A 19,030-nucleotide genomic window follows, 5' to 3' on the forward strand; every position below is an offset into this window, starting at 1 on the left:
ATATTTTTTAATATTATGAATAAAATAATTAAATTATTATTATCCAATAATATACCATATGCTTATAAAATTTCATTATAAAATTTGTATAAGCAACTTAATTAGCATAGTCTTACAACCCTCAACCATATGTAGTCCAAGCAGCACTATAAAATTAATTAAAGTACATAACAGCATGGACTGCGATATGCGTTCAAAATGTCGATGTTCATGTGTCCTGCAGTTCACACGATGACGCACAGTTTGCTGCGTTCTTCATCGACCCATGAGCCGAGTGATCCACCGCTTAGAGTTTTATAAATTGGTTTCTTAATTTTGTCAAATATGTTTTTATTGAAAGAAATTAAAAATACACCATTTTACTGGCATATATCAATTCCTTCAATAAATTTATTTTTATACCTAAAACGAATGCTGCGAAATGTCTTAGTTTTATATAACCAATATATATCAAAGTATTTCTTTTTAAATTGCATTTATTGTAAATAAATATATATATATATATATATTAATACTTTTTTAGCGATATAAATTGAAATTTATATAAAACATTAACCTGTATAAAACCAGGTACAACATTGTACATTTTAGGTTGTTGCATTATCCAATGTATGCGCATAACTGAGATGAACAATACATATCGCAACGCGTGTATATTATGGTCCATATACACACAGTATTTTAATTGTGTTTATATACAATAATAATTTAATATTATTATTTTAATAATTCGATTTGCTTGTTCGAATTTTTATTTGTTTGTTTTGACTGCTTATTATTTCTCTCATATGTATTAAATACAATATATAATTTTAATATTTGCATTATTTCGATTTGCTTGTTCGAAATTTCATTTGATCTATATTAGATCATATACATTTTGGCAATTCATATTTTATTTGTATTACTATAATGTATTTATTATAATATAAACAAATATTTTATTAACGGTAAGGATATACAATAATAATTTAATATTATTATTTTAATAATTCGATTTGCTTGTTCGAATTTTTATTTGTTTGCTTTGGCTGCTTATTATTTCTCTCATATGCATTAAATACAATATATAATTTTAATATTTGCATTATTTCGATTTGCTTGTTCGAAATTTTATTTGATCTATATTAGATCTCATTATACATTTTGGCAATTCATATTTTATTTGTATTACTATAATGTATTTATTATAATATAAACAAATATTTTATTAACGGTAAGGATATACAATAATAATTTAATATTATTATTTTAATAATTCGATTTGCTTGTTCGAATTTTTATTTGTTTGCTTTGGCTGCTTATTAATTTCTCTCATATGTATTAAATACAATATATAATTTTAATATTTGCATTATTTCGATTTGCTTGTTCGAAATTTCATTTGATCTATAATAGATCTCATATACATTTTGGCAATTCATATTTTATTTGTAATACTATAATGTATTTATTATAATATAAACAAATATTTTATTAACGGTAAGGATATTAAAACATTAATGATCCTTCCGCAGGTTCACCTACGGAAACCTTGTTACGACTTTTACTTCCTCTAAATAATCAAGTTCGGTCAACTTTTGCGAAACAACCGTAACACGCAAGGCGTCACAGTGATCACGTCCGGAGACCTCACTAAATAATTCAATCGGTAGTAGCGACGGGCGGTGTGTACAAAGGGCAGGGACGTAATCAATGCGAGTTAATGACTCACACTTACTGGGAATTCCAAGTTCATGTGAACAGTTTCAGTTCACAATCCCAAGCATGAAAGTGGTTCAGCGGTTTACCCGGACCTCTCGGTCTAGGAAATACACGTTGATACTTTCATTGTAGCGCGCGTGCAGCCCAGGACATCTAAGGGCATCACAGACCTGTTATTGCTCAATCTCATTATTGCTAGACGCAATTTGTCCATTTAAGAAGCTAGTGTCCTTATAATGGGACAAACCAACAGGTACGGCTCCACTTATATAAACACATTCAAACACAATAAACATTTTACTGCCACCATGAATGAAGGCTATATAAGCTTCAACACCATAATCCTGAAGATATCTATTTAATATATTTGAGTCTCGTTCGTTATCGGAATTAACCAGACAAATCACTCCACGAACTAAGAACGGCCATGCACCACCACCCATAGATTCGAGAAAGAGCTATCAATCTGTCTTACACACTTATGTTCGGACCTGGTAAGTTTTCCCGTGTTGAGTCAAATTAAGCCGCAGGCTCCACTCCTGGTGGTGCCCTTCCGTCAATTCCTTTAAGTGTCAGCTTTGCAACCATACTTCCCCCGGAGCCCAAAAGCTTTGGTTTCCCGGGAAGCGACTGAGAGAGCCATAAAAGTAGGTACACCCAATTGCTAGCTGGCATCGTTTATGGTTAGAACTAGGGCGGTATCTGATCGCCTTCGAACCTCTAACTTTCGTTCTTGATTAATGAAAACATCTTTGGCAAATGCTTTCGCTTAAGTTAGTCTTACGACGGTCCAAGAATTTCACCTCTCGCGTCGTAATACTAATGCCCCCAAACTGCTTCTATTAATCATTACCTCTTGATCTGAAAACCAATGAAAGCAGAACAGAGGTCTTATTTCATTATCCCATGCACAGAATATTCAGGCATTTGAAGCCTGCTTTAAGCACTCTAATTTGTTCAAAGTAATTGTACCGGCCCACAATAACACTCGTTTAAGAGCACTAATGCAGGTTTTTAAATAGGAGGAACATATGAAAAAATACAAGTATCTAAGCACATGTAAGAACTCCACCGGTAATACGCTTACATACATAAAGGTATAGTACTAACCACAATTGTAAGTTGTACTACCCGTATGAAGCACAAGTTCAACTACGAACGTTTTAACCGCAACAACTTTAATATACGCTATTGGAGCTGGAATTACCGCGGCTGCTGGCACCAGACTTGCCCTCCAATTGGTCCTTGTTAAAGGATTTAAAGTGTACTCATTCCAATTACAGGGCCTCGGATATGAGTCCTGTATTGTTATTTTTCGTCACTACCTCCCCGAGCTGGGAGTGGGTAATTTACGCGCCTGCTGCCTTCCTTAGATGTGGTAGCCGTTTCTCAGGCTCCCTCTCCGGAATCGAACCCTGATTCCCCGTTACCCGTTGCAACCATGGTAGTCCTAGATACTACCATCAAAAGTTGATAGGGCAGACATTTGAAAGATCTGTCGTCGGTACAAGACCATACGATCTGCATGTTATCTAGAGTTCAACCAATATAACGATCTTGCGATCGCTTGGTTTTAGCCTAATAAAAGCACATGTTCCATAAGGTTCATGTTTTAATTGCATGTATTAGCTCTAGAATTACCACAGTTATCCAAGTAACTGTTAACGATCTAAGGAACCATAACTGATATAATGAGCCTTTTGCGGTTTCACTTTTAATTCGTGTGTACTTAGACATGCATGGCTTAATCTTTGAGACAAGCATATAACTACTGGCAGGATCAACCAGAATAATGTTTTTATTCATATTTCATTCATATTTTTTGAATAGAAATTAGCAATATATATGTTGTTATAGATTTTATTTCTATCGAATACGGCCATTTTTATATAGCATTCGTATACGTTTGTTTTCCAATTTATACTTGTTTCGCCACTAATAATAACAAGTTTTTATTGATGTCAAAAAGAATCATATTCTTTATAAACACAATATTTATTTTTCATATATTTTCTTTATATATGCACATTTCATTCTAAAATATCATTTTTGTTCGACATACATAATATATTGTATCCACACATGTACAATTTTTGTTTAACCAATATAAGATATTGAGTTAATCATTTGTATTTTGACGATAAATTTAAAATTTATCTATATATATCCATATAAGTCTCTGGTAATATATAAAATAGAACCGAGTGTATATTACTACTATATTTATTTCTTAAATAATATATACTTATATATTATTTATATATATACTCTTTATTATATATTATATAATTTCTTAAATAACTCTCTTAATAGCTATTTTTTATTATCAACAATATAAGTTGATATTAATATTGAAAATGTATTCATAATTACATTTTTATATTTCTTTGGTAGACTTTTATGTACTATTATTATTTAATAATACACATATAATATAAATCATGTTAGCCTACCTCCTAAAATTAACGATAAAATTCGGAAACAATTTGTTATTCTATGTACAATAGAAACTTGGCCTTTGTTTCAACGTTATTATCTTTGGGCTTAAAATATTAACCGCGGAGCCAAGTCTCGTATTCAAATAAATGAATAAAGAAACAAATTTGACGGATAATATCTTCTCTACTGACATATGTCAATAGCAGACGGCCGGCCCATTGACCATCCTATAGTAGTTTTTGGACACGCTGTCTCCCATTCGGGTATATTCAATTTACTTTGCCACTCACCCATATAGTGTTCTCTTATATAATAAGACAACGCACTTTTATATTCATTATATGGATATATTGCCTTCCTCATATTTGCCACACCACCTATAGTAGTTTTTGGACACGCTGTCTCCCATTCGGGTATATTCAATTTACTTTGCCACTCACCCATATAGTGTTCTCTTATATAATAAGAAAACGCACTTTTATTTTCATTATATGGATATATTGCCTTCCTCATATTTGCCACACCACCTATAGTAGTTTTTGGACACGCTGTCTCCCATTCGGGTATATTCAATTTACTTTGCCACTCACCCATATAGTGTTCTCTTATATAATAAGAAAACGCACTTTTATTTTCATTATATGGATATATTGCCTTCCTCATATTTGCCACACCACCTATAGTAGTTTTTGGACACGCTGTCTCCCATTCGGGTATATTCAATTCTCTTTGCCACTCACCCTTATAGTATTCTCTTATTTAATAAGAATACTAAAATACTTCTCATATTATAGATGTAATCTATTAACTTCTCAATATCCATACGGTTTATGTATGGTATTGACAAAATCCTATGCATTTGCATAAGATTTATTTTGCCACAATTTATAGTACTAGTGCCGCCCTCACTAGGTATAAATATCTCATTTCGCTAGTAGTGTATGGGCAAATTCTACTAGCTATTCTCATAAATATGTCACTTATATGCCATATCTATACAATTCATGCACTTTTATATGTATATTTGCTATATTATACATTATTATGCCTTATAGGTATTATACCTATAAGCCACATCCATACGATTATTATGTATGGTTTTTTATTCATATCCATATACTGTATTCACTTTTATATGGATATGATTGGCGTTTTATATAGTATTGACAAAATCATAAGTTTGACCAATACGAGGAGAGGTCCGCCAACGACCACCTCCCTATAGGTGTTTTTGGACACGCTGTCTCCCATTCGACTGCTTACTATACTAGGGGCTACCCGCTCCGTATGATATTCTCTCATATAACAAGAGAATGCAAGAAATATTCGTATTTTATGAATATAATCCATTTATTTTTCAATATCCATACGTTTTACTTAGTTTTTTGTACGGTATTGACAAAATCCTATGCATTTGCATAAGATTTATTTTGCCACAATTTATAGTACTAGTGCCGCCCTCACTAGGTATAAATATCTCATTTCGCTAGTAGTGTATGGGGAAATTCTACTAGCTATTCTCATAAATATGTCACTTATATGCCATATCTATACAATTCATGCACTTTTATATGTATATTTGCTATATTATACATTATTATGCCTTATAGGTATTATACCTATAAGCCACATCCATACGATTGCTTAATATAAATATATGTATAATTTTTTATACATATTTTTTTTTTATTTATGTATGGTTTTTTATTCATATCCATATACTGTATTCAATTTTATATGGATATGATTGGCGTTTTATATAGTATTGACAAAATCATAAGTTTGACCAATACGAGGAGAGGTCCGCCAACGACCACCTCCCTATAGGTGTTTTTGGACACGCTGTCTCCCATTCGACTGCTTACTATACTAGGGGCTACCCGCTCCGTATGATATTCTCTCATATAACAAGAGAATGCAAGAAATATTCGTATTTTATGAATATAATCCATTTATTTTTCAATATCCATACGTTTTACTTAGTTTTTTGTACGGTATTGACAAAATCCTATGCATTTGCATAAGATTTATTTTGCCACAATTTATAGTACTAGTGCCGCCCTCACTAGGTATAAATATCTCATTTCGCTAGTAGTGTATGGGCAAATTCTACTAGCTATTCTCATAAATATGTCACTTATATGCCATATCTATACAATTCATGCACTTTTATATGTATATTTGCTATATTATACATTATTATGCCTTATAGGTATTATACCTATAAGCCACATCCATACGATTGCTTAATATAAATATATGTATAATTTTTTATACATATTTTTTTTTATTTATGTATGGTTTTTTATTCATATCCATATACTGTATTCACTTTTATATGGATATGATTGGCGTTTTATATAGTATTGACAAAATCATAAGTTTGACCAATACGAGGAGAGGTCCGCCAACGACCACCTCCCTATAGGTGTTTTTGGACACGCTGTCTCCCATTCGACTGCTTACTATACTAGGGGCTACCCGCTCCGTATGATATTCTCTCATATAACAAGAGAATGCAAGAAATATTCGTATTTTATGAATATAATCCATTTATTTTTCAATATCCATACGTTTTACTTAGTTTTTTGTACGGTATTGACAAAATCCTATGCATTTGCATAAGATTTATTTTGCCACAATTTATAGTACTAGTGCCGCCCTCACTAGGTATAAATATCTCATTTCGCTAGTAGTGTATGGGCAAATTCTACTAGCTATTCTCATAAATATGTCACTTATATGCCATATCTATACAATTCATGCACTTTTATATGTATATTTGCTATATTATACATTATTATGCCTTATAGGTATTATACCTATAAGCCACATCCATACGATTGCTTAATATAAATATATGTATAATTTTTTATACATATTTTTTTTTATTTATGTATGGTTTTTTATTCATATCCATATACTGTATTCACTTTTATATGGATATGATTGGCGTTTTATATAGTATTGACAAAATCATAAGTTTGACCAATACGAGGAGAGGTCCGCCAACGACCACCTCCCTATAGGTGTTTTTGGACACGCTGTCTCCCATTCGACTGCTTACTATACTAGGGGCTGCCCGCTCCGTATGATATTCTCTCGTATAACAAGAGAATGCAAGAAATATTCGTATTTTATGAATATAATCCATTTATTTTTCAATATCCATACGTTTTACTTAGTTTTTTGTACGGTATTGATAAAATCCTATGCATTTGCATAAGATTTATTTTGCCACAATTTATAGTACTAGTGCCGCCCTCACTAGGTATAAATATCTCATTTCGCTAGTAGTGTATGGGCAAATTCTACTAGCTATTCTCATAAATGCCTTCTTTATGCCATATCTATACAATTTATGCACTTTTATATGTATATTTGCTAATATTATACATTATTATGCCTTATAGGTATTATACCTATAAGCCATATACATACGATTTCATTTTTTTATTTATATATGGTTTTGTATTTATAACCATATACCGTATTTACTTTTATAAGGATATGATTGGCGTTTTATATAGTATTGACAAAATTATAAGTTTGACAAACACTTTTTTAAGTCTTTTAGTTAAAATTGTCATTTTTAATTGACTATCTAAACACTAGATATATTTGCACATGGAGCAAAGAGTATAAAAATTGGTCGCGTCACTAATAATATCGCGATACATTTTTACTACCATCAAAATACCACATACGTTTATATGTCCTCTTTATTTAATTTGGTTTCTAAACCTCAGGAATAGTTTTAATTATATGTGCGCTCTAAGTTGAATGAATTTCTTGAATCTCTTTACTTGAATTTCTAAGACTTAAAAATATTTATAAATAGATGTCCTATTGCATAATATTTTTTTATCGCTTCACTTATAAAATAACGATCCTGCCTTTCTACCTTTGAATAAACATTCATATAAACATGGAGAAAAAAACGTTCGCGTCACTAACAGTATGTGACGATAAAATTTTGCTAACATTAAAAGGAACATATTTTTATATGTCAACTCTTAGTTGAATTGGTCTATTGCTTAAGATTCTAGACCTTAGGAATATTTTTATATTATATGTTTGCCAATCTTCGCGTCACTAAAAAGATGACGATTCATATTGTTATTATTAGATGGTCGAGTTGTACTTATATTGATATGTTAATCAAATTGGTCTCTTACTTGAAAATCTAGACCTTAGGAATATTTTTATATTATATGTTTGCCAATCTTCGCGTCACTAATAAGATGACGATTCATATTGTTATTATTAGATGGTCGAGTTGTACTTATATTGATATGTTAATCAAATTGGTCTCTTACTTGAAAATCTAGACCTTAGGAATATTTGTATATTATATGTTTGCCAATCTTCGCGTCAGTAATAAGATGACGATTCATATTGTTATTATTAGATGGTCGAGTTGTACTTATATTGATATGTTAATCAAATTGGTCTCTTACTTGAAAATCTAGACCTTAGGAATATTTTTATATTATATGTTTGCCAATCTTCGCGTCACTAATAAGATGACGATTCATATTGTTATTATTAGATGGTCGAGTTGTACTTATATTGATATGTTAATCAAATTGGTCTCTTACTTGAAAATCTAGACCTTAGGAATATTTTTATATTATATGTTTGCCAATCTTCGCGTCACTAATAAGATGACGATTCATATTGTTATTATTAGATGGTCGAGTTGTACTTATATTGATATGTTAATCAAATTGGTCTCTTACTTGAAAATCTAGACCTTAGGAATATTTTTATATTATATGTTTGCCAATCTTCGCGTCACTAATAAGATGACGATTCATATTATTATTAGATGGTCGAGTTGTACTTATATTGATATGTTAATCAAATTGGTCTCTTACTTGAAAATCTAGACCTTAGGAATATTTTTATATTATATGTTTGCCAATCTTCGCGTCACTAATAAGATGACGATTCATATTGTTATTATTAGATGGTCGAGTTGTACTTATATTGATATGTTAATCAAATTGGTCTCTTACTTGAAAATCTAGACCTTAGGAATATTTTTATATTATATGTTTGCCAATCTTCGCGTCACTAATAAGATGACGATTCATATTGTTATTATTAGATGGTCGAGTATTACTTATATTGATATGTTAATCAAATTGGTCTCTTACTTGAAAATCTAGACCTTAGGAATATTTTTATATTATATGTTTGCCAATCTTCGCGTCACTAATAAGATGACGATTCATATTGTTATTATTAGATGGTCGAGTTGTACTTATATTGATATGTTAATCAAATTGGTCTCTTACTTGAAAATCTAGACCTTAGGAATGTAATATATAAAGGATTAAAAATTCGCCACAAAGCCAAGCAAACAATCAATGCATACAAATAGATTGTTGGTTGAACTTTATATAAGAAGTTCAACACAACAAATAAATTATGCAATTTTATTATCGAATCATCAAGCAAAGGATAAGCTTCAGTGGATCGCAGTATGGCAGCTGCTCAACCACTTACAACACCTTGCCTGTTACAAAAGTCGTTTACAATTGATTCTAGGCTTTGTCATTGTATTAAATAATGCTTTTATATGTAACTAGCGCGGCATCAGGTGATCAAAGATCCTCCCAATTTACTATGTTACAAATTACATTGGCATCACATCCATTGTCGTTTAAAAAGTAAATTATAAACTTTAAATGGTTTAGAAGCCATACAATGCAAATTGCCCCTTATTTATCATTGCAGTCCAGCACGGATACGACCTTAGAGGCGTTCAGGCATAATCCAACGGACGTAGCGTCATACCACTGTTCGCTCGAACAAGTATTGTGCCATTGGTCCGTACCTGCGGTTCCTCTCGTACTACGCAGGAATGCTGTCGCAACAACGTTTTGTCATTAGTAGGGTAAAACTAACCTGTCTCACGACGGTCTAAACCCAGCTCACGTTCCCTTGCATGGGTGAACAATCCAACGCTTGGTGAATTTTGCTTCACAATGATAGGAAGAGCCGACATCGAAGGATCAAAAAGCGACGTCGCTATGAACGCTTGGCCGCCACAAGCCAGTTATCCCTATGGTAACTTTTCTGACACCTCTTGTTAAAAACTCTTTAAACCAAAAGGATCGATAGGCCGAGCTTTTGCTGTCCCTGTGTGTACTGAACACCGAGATCAAGTCAGCATTTGCCCTTTTGCTCTATGTGTGGTTTCTGTCCGCACTGAGCTGGCCTTGGGACACCTCCGTTATTATTTGAGAGATGTACCGCCCCAGTCAAACTCCCTACCTGGCAATGTCCTTGAATTGGATCATACCTGAGTAATTGGAGTTATACCAAATTTTCAAATCAAAAATACATAAATGCACCGTTTTATTAAAGAATTTGTTTGCGATTATATAACAAACTCGTGATACTTTGATCAAGAAGCTTGCATCAAAACCCAATACCATAAGATATAATAAATATATCCGTATAATGGCTAGGAAATGATACACGTTCCATTTAATCAAGTAAGTAAGGAAACAATAAGAGTAGTGGTATTTCATTGGCGATACCAAACCGAGGTCTAATATCTCCCACTTATTCTACACCTCTTATGTCTCCTTACACTGCCAGATTAGAGTCAAGCTCAAAAGGGTCTTCTTTCCCCGCTAATTATTCCAAGCCCGTTCCCTTGGCTGTGGTTTCGCTAGATAGTAGATAGGGACAGTGGGAATCGGATCCCTCCGAACTTATTTAACGTGGCGTGTTCCACACTAAAGGGATTACAACCACGGCACTCACATATGCCCACTTTGGAGCATATAGTGCAGCGGGTCTAGGTTAAGCGCCAGACCAACGCCCCGGACTAGAAGCTATAGCTATGTACATAGCAACCACCCCAGTAGCAATTTAAGTACTTGCTTGTCGGGCAAGCACTTCCCCTTGCGTTGGGGCGAGATCTATCTAAAATCTCTACTGTTCTTTGGGTCGCAGCACCCGAGTTGTATAAACGCAACATCCACGTCGAGCCCGGGGACTCTACCCGCGATATAGGTGTCAACCACAGCCACCACGAAACTCCCACAAGGGGGCCGACCTCAATGAGCAGCCTTGGATAACTGCTCAACCCGTGGTACCGAAAATTACAGGCTCGGTGGGCCTCACCCCTTCAGCTCCGACAAGCTCGGATGGGGCAACCATGTCATATTAGTCGCCTCCTACGACAAGCAATGACAGACTGTGGCAGTATTCTTCGCTGCTACCACACGGCAGGGATGAGGACTAAGAGTCCCTCCTCCGGTTGAACGCCTCCTCGGCAAACGCTGTAAGCCTTCTGGTCTTCTCCTGATCCGCTAGTATGCCATCGAATCTAATCCATCTTTCGCCAACTTGCTGCACACCAAGTCCATCGAGGTCTCGCAAATCTTCATAGTTCGGGCAGTCGCATAGAACATGTTGCCAGTCCTCATATGGGTCACCACATGAGCATGCGGCAGTGCCCGACGCTCTGACACCAAACAGAAATGCGTTTAGCGATCCATGTCCTGTAAGCAAGAATCCGGTACGCATCGTGAATCCAAAGTTAGGATCGCGATAGGCAAATTCGACATCCGGGATGAACTTGTAGGTCACCCGGCCGGATGACTCTACGCTATCCCATCTGTCTTGCCACGCGTGCAGTATGCACTGCTCAGTACGCACCTTCATCTGCCCTCGGCTAAGACTTGTGAGGTCCTCGCCATAACACAGATCGTACTCCTCCAACGGGTATCCACGCTTAAGCTTGTATTTGGCTGCCACTTGCTTGGCGACCAAATCAAGCGGGGGAGCGCCAGCAAGAACCTGCAGTGCCACAGTAGACACTGTTCGGCAAACCGGGAGGCTACCAAGCAGGATGAGCCTCTGGCAAGAAAGAAGTCGCTTCCTGGCCACTACTTCCTGCGTCGTATCGACATACCATATCGGGGCACCAAATAGCACACAGGGTACCATGAGTCCGGCATAGATGGTCCGCTTGGCTCGAGGACTGAATCCCCAGTCTGCTCGAAGCACACGCGCCAATGCTCCAACGACTCCGGTCATTCGCTGCTTGAGCGAGGTGAAGTGCTTGGAGAATTTCAAGCATTCTTCGACCGTGATGCCAAGATACCGGCAGCTGCTTACATACGGCAAGCTTGCTCCAGCAAGCTTGACCGCTGGGGGCCGACTAAGCACACCCGAAGGATTACGTGCCAAAGGTGGGCGGGCGTTCTCCTTAAGCAGCATTATCACCGTCTTGCTGGTGGAGACGGCAACGCCGACTTCCATCCCCCACGCTTCTACGATGGACATTAGCTGCGCTCCTTTTGTCTCTAGCACGCTTCGGGATTCTCCCTCGACGAGAAGCAGCAGGTCATCCGCGTACGCGCTCAAGGTGCAGTACGACTCAAGGCGTCGGAGCAGAACGTCCATCAGCAAGTCCCATATAAATGGGCCGCTGATTGATCCCTGCGGACAGCCTCTAGTTACGGGAACATTAACTGCCTCGTAACTGCTTCGGATCACTGCGCTTCTGCCTGAGAAAAAGCTCTGCCACAAGCCCATCTCTCGGCATCCCAGTTCGGCTAATCGGCGCAATGCAGCACTCCATTCCACGTTGTCAAAGGCTCCCTTGAAGTCCACGAAAATTCCGAGCACGTATTTCGCCGGGCTGGCATGAACACTGCTCTTAACGTGCATCCAAGCGTCCTCCACACAACGTCCTTGGCGAAATCCGAATTGCCATCTACAGCCTTCCGGAAGAACTTCCCTCACACGATCCACCATAATGGCCTCGAGCACCTTGCCAAAAACCGGCAGCAGGCAAATTCCGCGATATGACGACGGTTCGCACTTGTCCTTGTCGGGTCCCTTGAGCAGTGCCACTACACGTGGGCATTTCCACTCTGCGGGGAAGTACCCCGACCGGACGCAGTTTGAATACAGCGCCGTCAGATGCTGAGGTATGGCACGCCACACAGCCTTGCAAATCGTCCCGTTGATACCGTCCATGCCAGGCGAGCGCTTGCTCTTCAACCTGGCGACACAAGCATCAACTTCCGAGACATTCAAGGGCGGTGGGATTTCCTCCACGGGGGCAATCGGTGCGTCAGACTCCGCAGCTGGGAAAAAATTGCGGAGGAGCACTCGCGCACAGTCACTCCAATTGGTGACCAGCTCGCCATTCACGCGGAGGCACCCAATCTCCGTCCGTCTCTTGCGACCTCGGCACATCTTGTAGACGCGCCCCCAGGGATCGTGCGAGTTTTCTCCCACGATGCGTCTCCAGCTGTTCTCCTTGGTCCTCACGATAAGCTTCCTGTAGTCGGCTGTGGCAAGCCTCAGCTCCACTACAGTCAGCTCGGCCACGTCATCATGCTGATGGCGTCTGGCATCCTGAAGACGGCGCCTGAGTCTCCTGACTTGGCGGCGCTTTGCGCAAAGGTCAGCGGTCCACCAACTTACCCTCGTTCTCGGCTGTCCGGGCGTTCTCCTTCCCAACGCAAGGTCGCACACATCGTGCACCATCCTGCGGAGTCTAGACACTTGTTGGTCCAGCGGCAATCCTTGGAAGTCTTCCGGAATCTCGGCTGCCCTATTCACCAATTCCTGTTCGAACAGACGCCAACGTGCATTGGAGAAGTTCCAGGACGGTACCGGAGATAATCTCCCAACGGCATTCGCGGTCGAGGTGCTGGCCACAACGGAAATTACGTTGTGGTCACTCAATTCCCACTCGTCCACTCTCCACTCATATGTGGCTAGCATATGTCCTGCTGAGTTGGCGAATGTCACGTCGATATCGCTGTGCGATCTTATGTTATCGAACGTGTAGCTTTGACTAGGTTGGTTCAAGACCACCGCTCCCTTCGTCAGCATCCACTCGGACAGCAGCTCACCCCGGGAGTAGTTAGTTAGTCCCTCCGGTCGAGGAGGGAGTTTACTAAACCACATGGGGGACGCTGCGTTCGCGTCAAGTCCGAAGATTGCTGGAGTACTGCTGGCCAGCAGCAGGACAGAATCCAAGTACCTTAGGTACGACTGGAGGTTGTAGCTGTATTCATCCGGTTGCGGGTTCGGTCTACCATTTGGTCTGCTATCGAACTGGCAGTATGCGGCGCAAAGGAAGATTGAGCCAAAACTTCCTTTAATGCACACACACACGCCGTAGTTGTTGGTGAGCGGCTCCACTGGCATGCAGATGACATCCTGGTGGCTGACAAAGATGGCTGCCTTCCCTCGCCGATCGACGAAGCTTCGCACTGCATCCGGCAACACGTCTATCCTCTCGTCACCTGCGTAAGGCTCCTGAACCAGTGCGAACAGACTCTTGCTTTCAAGCAACCGGACTCCGAGCTCGATGGTCGCCGCTCGTCCTCGACCACAGTTTGCTTGGATGAACCTAAACATTAATGTCTAGAGTTCACCCTCGCAAGCACTGCCGCATATACGGGACATCCCGGGGACAGCATGTGGTGTCCCGACGGGTAGCCCTTAAACCGGCAGTTCCGGCAGTCCACCGGCTTCTGGCACTCGCGTGCACTGTGGCCAGTTTGTCCGCACTGTCGGCAGACATTCTCCTTATACCGGCAGTCCTTCACCTTGTGGTCGAAACCCACGCACCTGTGGCATGCGTAAGTGCGCACCAACGCCCGGCAGTTGTACGCAAACCAGCCAATGTACGCCTTGCCGCCGTCAAGCACGTCGAGGGCCGTGGTGCTGACTTCCAGCGTCACATTTACAGTGGCGCCATCCGCCTGCGACCACGATTTCTCTAGCCGCACCTGCTTTTTGAAGGCCTCCAGGTCCATTCGGTCTGCGAAGTTGTTTTTAAACAACTCGCTCATAAAATCAGCCGGTGGCGTCGCAGTATCAACATTGCTGACCAGAACTTTTGGAGTCTGGGCTGGGCTTTGCTTCACCTCCAAGCCAGCTTCTGCAAACTTCCTATTTGCCACAACCTTCCTTATTTCCCCGGACGACGGGGTGCGGATAATGGCACCGCCACGCGCCAGTCCTCTGACTTCGTGTAGACGGACTCCTAGTGAAGGAGCAATCTCCTTCCGCACCTTTTCAGCCAGCTGCTGCCCCGAAATATTCGGGTCTGAGCTGTGAACCACAGCCGACCAGGTCTCGCGCGGCTTCCTCGGCATCGGGACCGGCACGGCAGGGGGCATGACAGAGGACACCGGCAGGCTGGGGTACGCAGTGGCATACACCGAGGGCATATGGGCGGCTCCATGTTGGATAGTCGGCGGTGGCGGCGGTGGCGGCGTTGGCAGCGGCGTCCTCTTCATTTGCTTCCACCGGTCCTCCAAAATCGCATTGCGCACCGTGAGCGCCGAGATCAGGGCCTCGTACTTTGCGGCGACTCTGAGTAACTCCCTCGTTGAGCTTCGTCCCAGGCAGGTGGTGACGTCCAGCACGATCTCCGACCTAATTTTCGCGATCTCCGCGGAAATTCGGCCGAGGCCACCTCTCACGATCTCCATTGCCTCGAGCTCCTCTACGCATTCTCCTTCTCCGGTGGCAGCGGCGCCAGCAGCGGCGCCAGCTGCGACGCCGACGCAGGCATCGGCAGAGGAGGCAGCGGGGACAGTGCCAGCAGCGGGGACGATGGCAGCAACGGGAGCCGGCGGCGGCGGCATCTCCAGCGATGACAGCGTCTTCTCCACAAGTTGCTTCGGTCCACCACTGCCTCCGTCGATGGCCACATACTTGGCCTGTGAGGCATCCCTCGCAGCTGCACCTCTGCCACGCTTTCCCTTCGACCGACCCTGCCTATCACGGCTAACACTGCCGCTACGACTGCTCGCAGACTCACTGCCCGAGCATCCACCTGCCGTCTCCATCGGAGATGGAGCCATTTTCCTCCTACCACCAAACTTACTCGAGCAAGTACACTTACCCGATACGCAAGTTTAGCCGGTACACACACCCGCTAGAACAGCTGACTGCGAGAGAGAAAGCTCGCTCTCGCCGCTTTTGCTCTCACGAAAGTTCTCGCGGCTGCACTCACCCACGCGCACGTGTGGAAATTTTCCAAAAAGGAAAACGGCGATTTCCACTCTTACCGCTCACTTTTCAAAATTGTTTTTACACAGGCGTCTTCCTTGCACTAAACTGCGAATTTTAGTCCAATTTCGAGCTCTGTACACCCAGAAATAACTTTGAAATGACCGTTTGATTGGGACCACGAGAAAACACACGTCCGTCGTTAATCCATTCATGCGCGTCACTAATTAGATGACGAGGCATTTGGCTACCTTAAGAGAGTCATAGTTACTCCCGCCGTTGACCCGCGCTTACTTGAATTTCTTCACTTTGACATTCAGAGCACTGGGCAGAAATCACATTGTGTCAACACCCGCTAGGGCCATCACAATGCTTTGTTTTAATTAGACAGTCGGATTCCCCAAGTCCGTGCCAGTTCTGAATTGATTGTTAATTGATAATCGTTATAATTAATAAGAACTAATTGGTTTAACCCAATTAGTATTCTTAAAAATTTTAGCAAGAAAGTTCCACAATTGGCTACGTAACTAAACTATCCGGGGAACAAGTAACTAACATAAATGCTAGAAACTCTATTTACCCAGAACGAGCACATAAACCATGTTATTGTTTCCCAATCAAGCCCGACTATCTCAATCTTCAGAGCCAATCCTTATCCCGAAGTTACGGATCTAATTTGCCGACTTCCCTTACCTACATTATTCTATCGACTAGAGACTCTTCACCTTGGAGACCAGCTGCGGATATTGGTACGGCCTGTTGAGAAGTTTGCGTGTCCCCACCATAAATTTTCAAGGTCCGAGGAGAAAATATCGACACAACAGTATATGTCATGCTCTTCTAGCCCATCTACCATATCTCTCTGCGAAAGACTTCCATGGTAGTACGGCTATAAAACAGAAAAGAAAACTCTTCCGATATCTCTCGACGGCTTCTTTATGGTCGTTCCTGTTGCCAGGATGAGCACGAGGCCCATATTTAATAACAAACGGATACTCAACAGGTTACGGAATTGGAACCGTATTCCCTTTCGTTCAAAATTATTCAAGTATATTAATTTAGCTAGATTTTATATAATATATATATTTGTTTGGCATTTGTATTTTACTTGAAAATTTTCGGCTTTCGCCTTGAACTTAGGACCGACTAACTCGTGATCAACCACTGTTCACACGAAACCCTTCTCCACTTCAGTCCTCCAAGGTCTCATTCGATTATTTGCTACTACCACCAAGATCTGTACCAATGGCAGCTCCATGCAGGCTTACGCCAAACACTTCTACGCATACCATTGTACCTTCCTACTCACTAAAGTTTCAAAATTTATATTACAAGTAATATAAATCATCTACTTTAGCGGTAATGTATAGGTATACAACTTAAGCGCCATCCATTTTAAGGGCTAGTTGCTTCGGCAGGTGAGTTGTTACACACTCCTTAGCGGATTTCGACTTCCATGATCACCGTCCTGCTGTTTTAAGCAACCAACGCCTTTCATGGTATCTGCATGAGTTGTTAATTTGGGCACCGTAACATTACGTTTGGTTCATCCCACAGCGCCAGTTCTGCTTACCAAAAGTGGCCCACTGGGCACATTATATCATAACCTTGAACTTCATATCAAGAAAGTTAAGGTTCTTACCCATTTAAAGTTTGAGAATAGGTTAAGATCGTTTCGACCCTAAGGCCTCTAATCATTCGCTTTACCAGATAAGATTATTTTATATAATATTAAAATGCACCAGCTATCCTGAGGGAAACTTCGGAAGGAACCAGCTACTAGATGGTTCGATTGGTCTTTCGCCCCTATACTCAATTCTGACAATCGATTTGCACGTCAGAACTGTTTCGGTCTTCCATCAGGGTTTCCCCTGACTTCAACCTGATCAAGTATAGTTCACCATCTTTCGGGTCACAGCATATATGCTCAAGGTACGTTCCAGTTAGAGGCATAAATAATATAAATATCATTATACATAACTATATAGAACGCCCCGGGATTGTGTTAATTAGCTATAAATAGTTAAAAAACTAATCCCATTATTAGTCAAGTTAATTACGCTATTAGGTTTATATCCCAATAACTTGCACATATGTTAGACTCCTTGGTCCGTGTTTCAAGACGGGTCCCGAAGGTATCCTGAATCTTTCGCATTGTTAATCCTACAAGTGCATATAATAAACACAAAAATCAATGATAATTATGCCATTATATAATTCCGAAAAATTAACGCACTGTATTCATATAAATCTATCAGCACTTTATCAAATTAATAACATTTATTCTGTGTTAAAATGCAAGCAAATTAATTTGAATAAACTATAAGTTATATTTTATGATAAATTTGGTATGCTAATAGATTACAATGTCCTTATATGGAAAAAATGCACACTATTATCATAATATTGTTTAAATATTACAATTCTAATGATGAATTTTCCATAACGGATATTCAGGTTCATCGGGCTTAACCTCTAAGCAGTTTCACGTACTGTTTAACTCTCTATTCAGAGTTCTTTTCAACTTTCCCTCACGGTACTTGTTTACTATCGGTCTCATGGTTATATTTAGTTTTAGATGGAGTTTACCACCCACTTAGTGCTGCACTATCAAGCAACACGACTCTTTGGAAACATCATCTAGTAATCATTAACGTTATACGGGCCTGGCACCCTCTATGGGTAAATGGCCTCATTTAAGAAGGACTTAAATCGTTAATTTCTCATACTAGAATATTGACGCTCCATACACTGCATCTCACATTTGCCATATAGACAAAGTGACTTAGTGCTGAACTGATTTCTTTTCGCTCGCCGCTACTAAGAAAATCCTTGTTAGTTTCTTTTCCTCCCCTAATTAATATGCTTAAAT

General features: G+C 39.9%; 2 non-coding genes and 1 pseudogene across 2 annotated transcripts; all 3 read right to left on the reverse strand.

Annotated features, from left to right (window-relative positions):
• Window positions 1–115: 115 nt before the first annotated feature.
• Window positions 116–294, reverse strand: LOC127012015 (5.8S ribosomal RNA). The gene has a single exon (XR_007765438.1). It is a non-coding gene; the product is annotated as a 5.8S ribosomal RNA (ribosomal RNA).
• Window positions 295–1,500: 1,206 nt separating this feature from the next.
• On the reverse strand, window positions 1,501–3,495 carry LOC127011926 (small subunit ribosomal RNA). Its single transcript, XR_007765385.1, has one exon. It is a non-coding gene; the product is annotated as a small subunit ribosomal RNA (ribosomal RNA).
• A 6,098-nt stretch (window positions 3,496–9,593) lies between these two features.
• LOC127011968 (large subunit ribosomal RNA) overlaps window positions 9,594–19,030 on the reverse strand; it is a 9,468-nt pseudogene continuing 31 nt past the window's right edge.

The sequence above is a fragment of the Drosophila biarmipes genome, unplaced genomic scaffold (assembly GCF_025231255.1).
Source record: "Drosophila biarmipes strain raj3 unplaced genomic scaffold, RU_DBia_V1.1 ptg000016l, whole genome shotgun sequence".
Lineage (NCBI taxonomy): Eukaryota > Metazoa > Arthropoda > Insecta > Diptera > Drosophilidae > Drosophila > Drosophila biarmipes.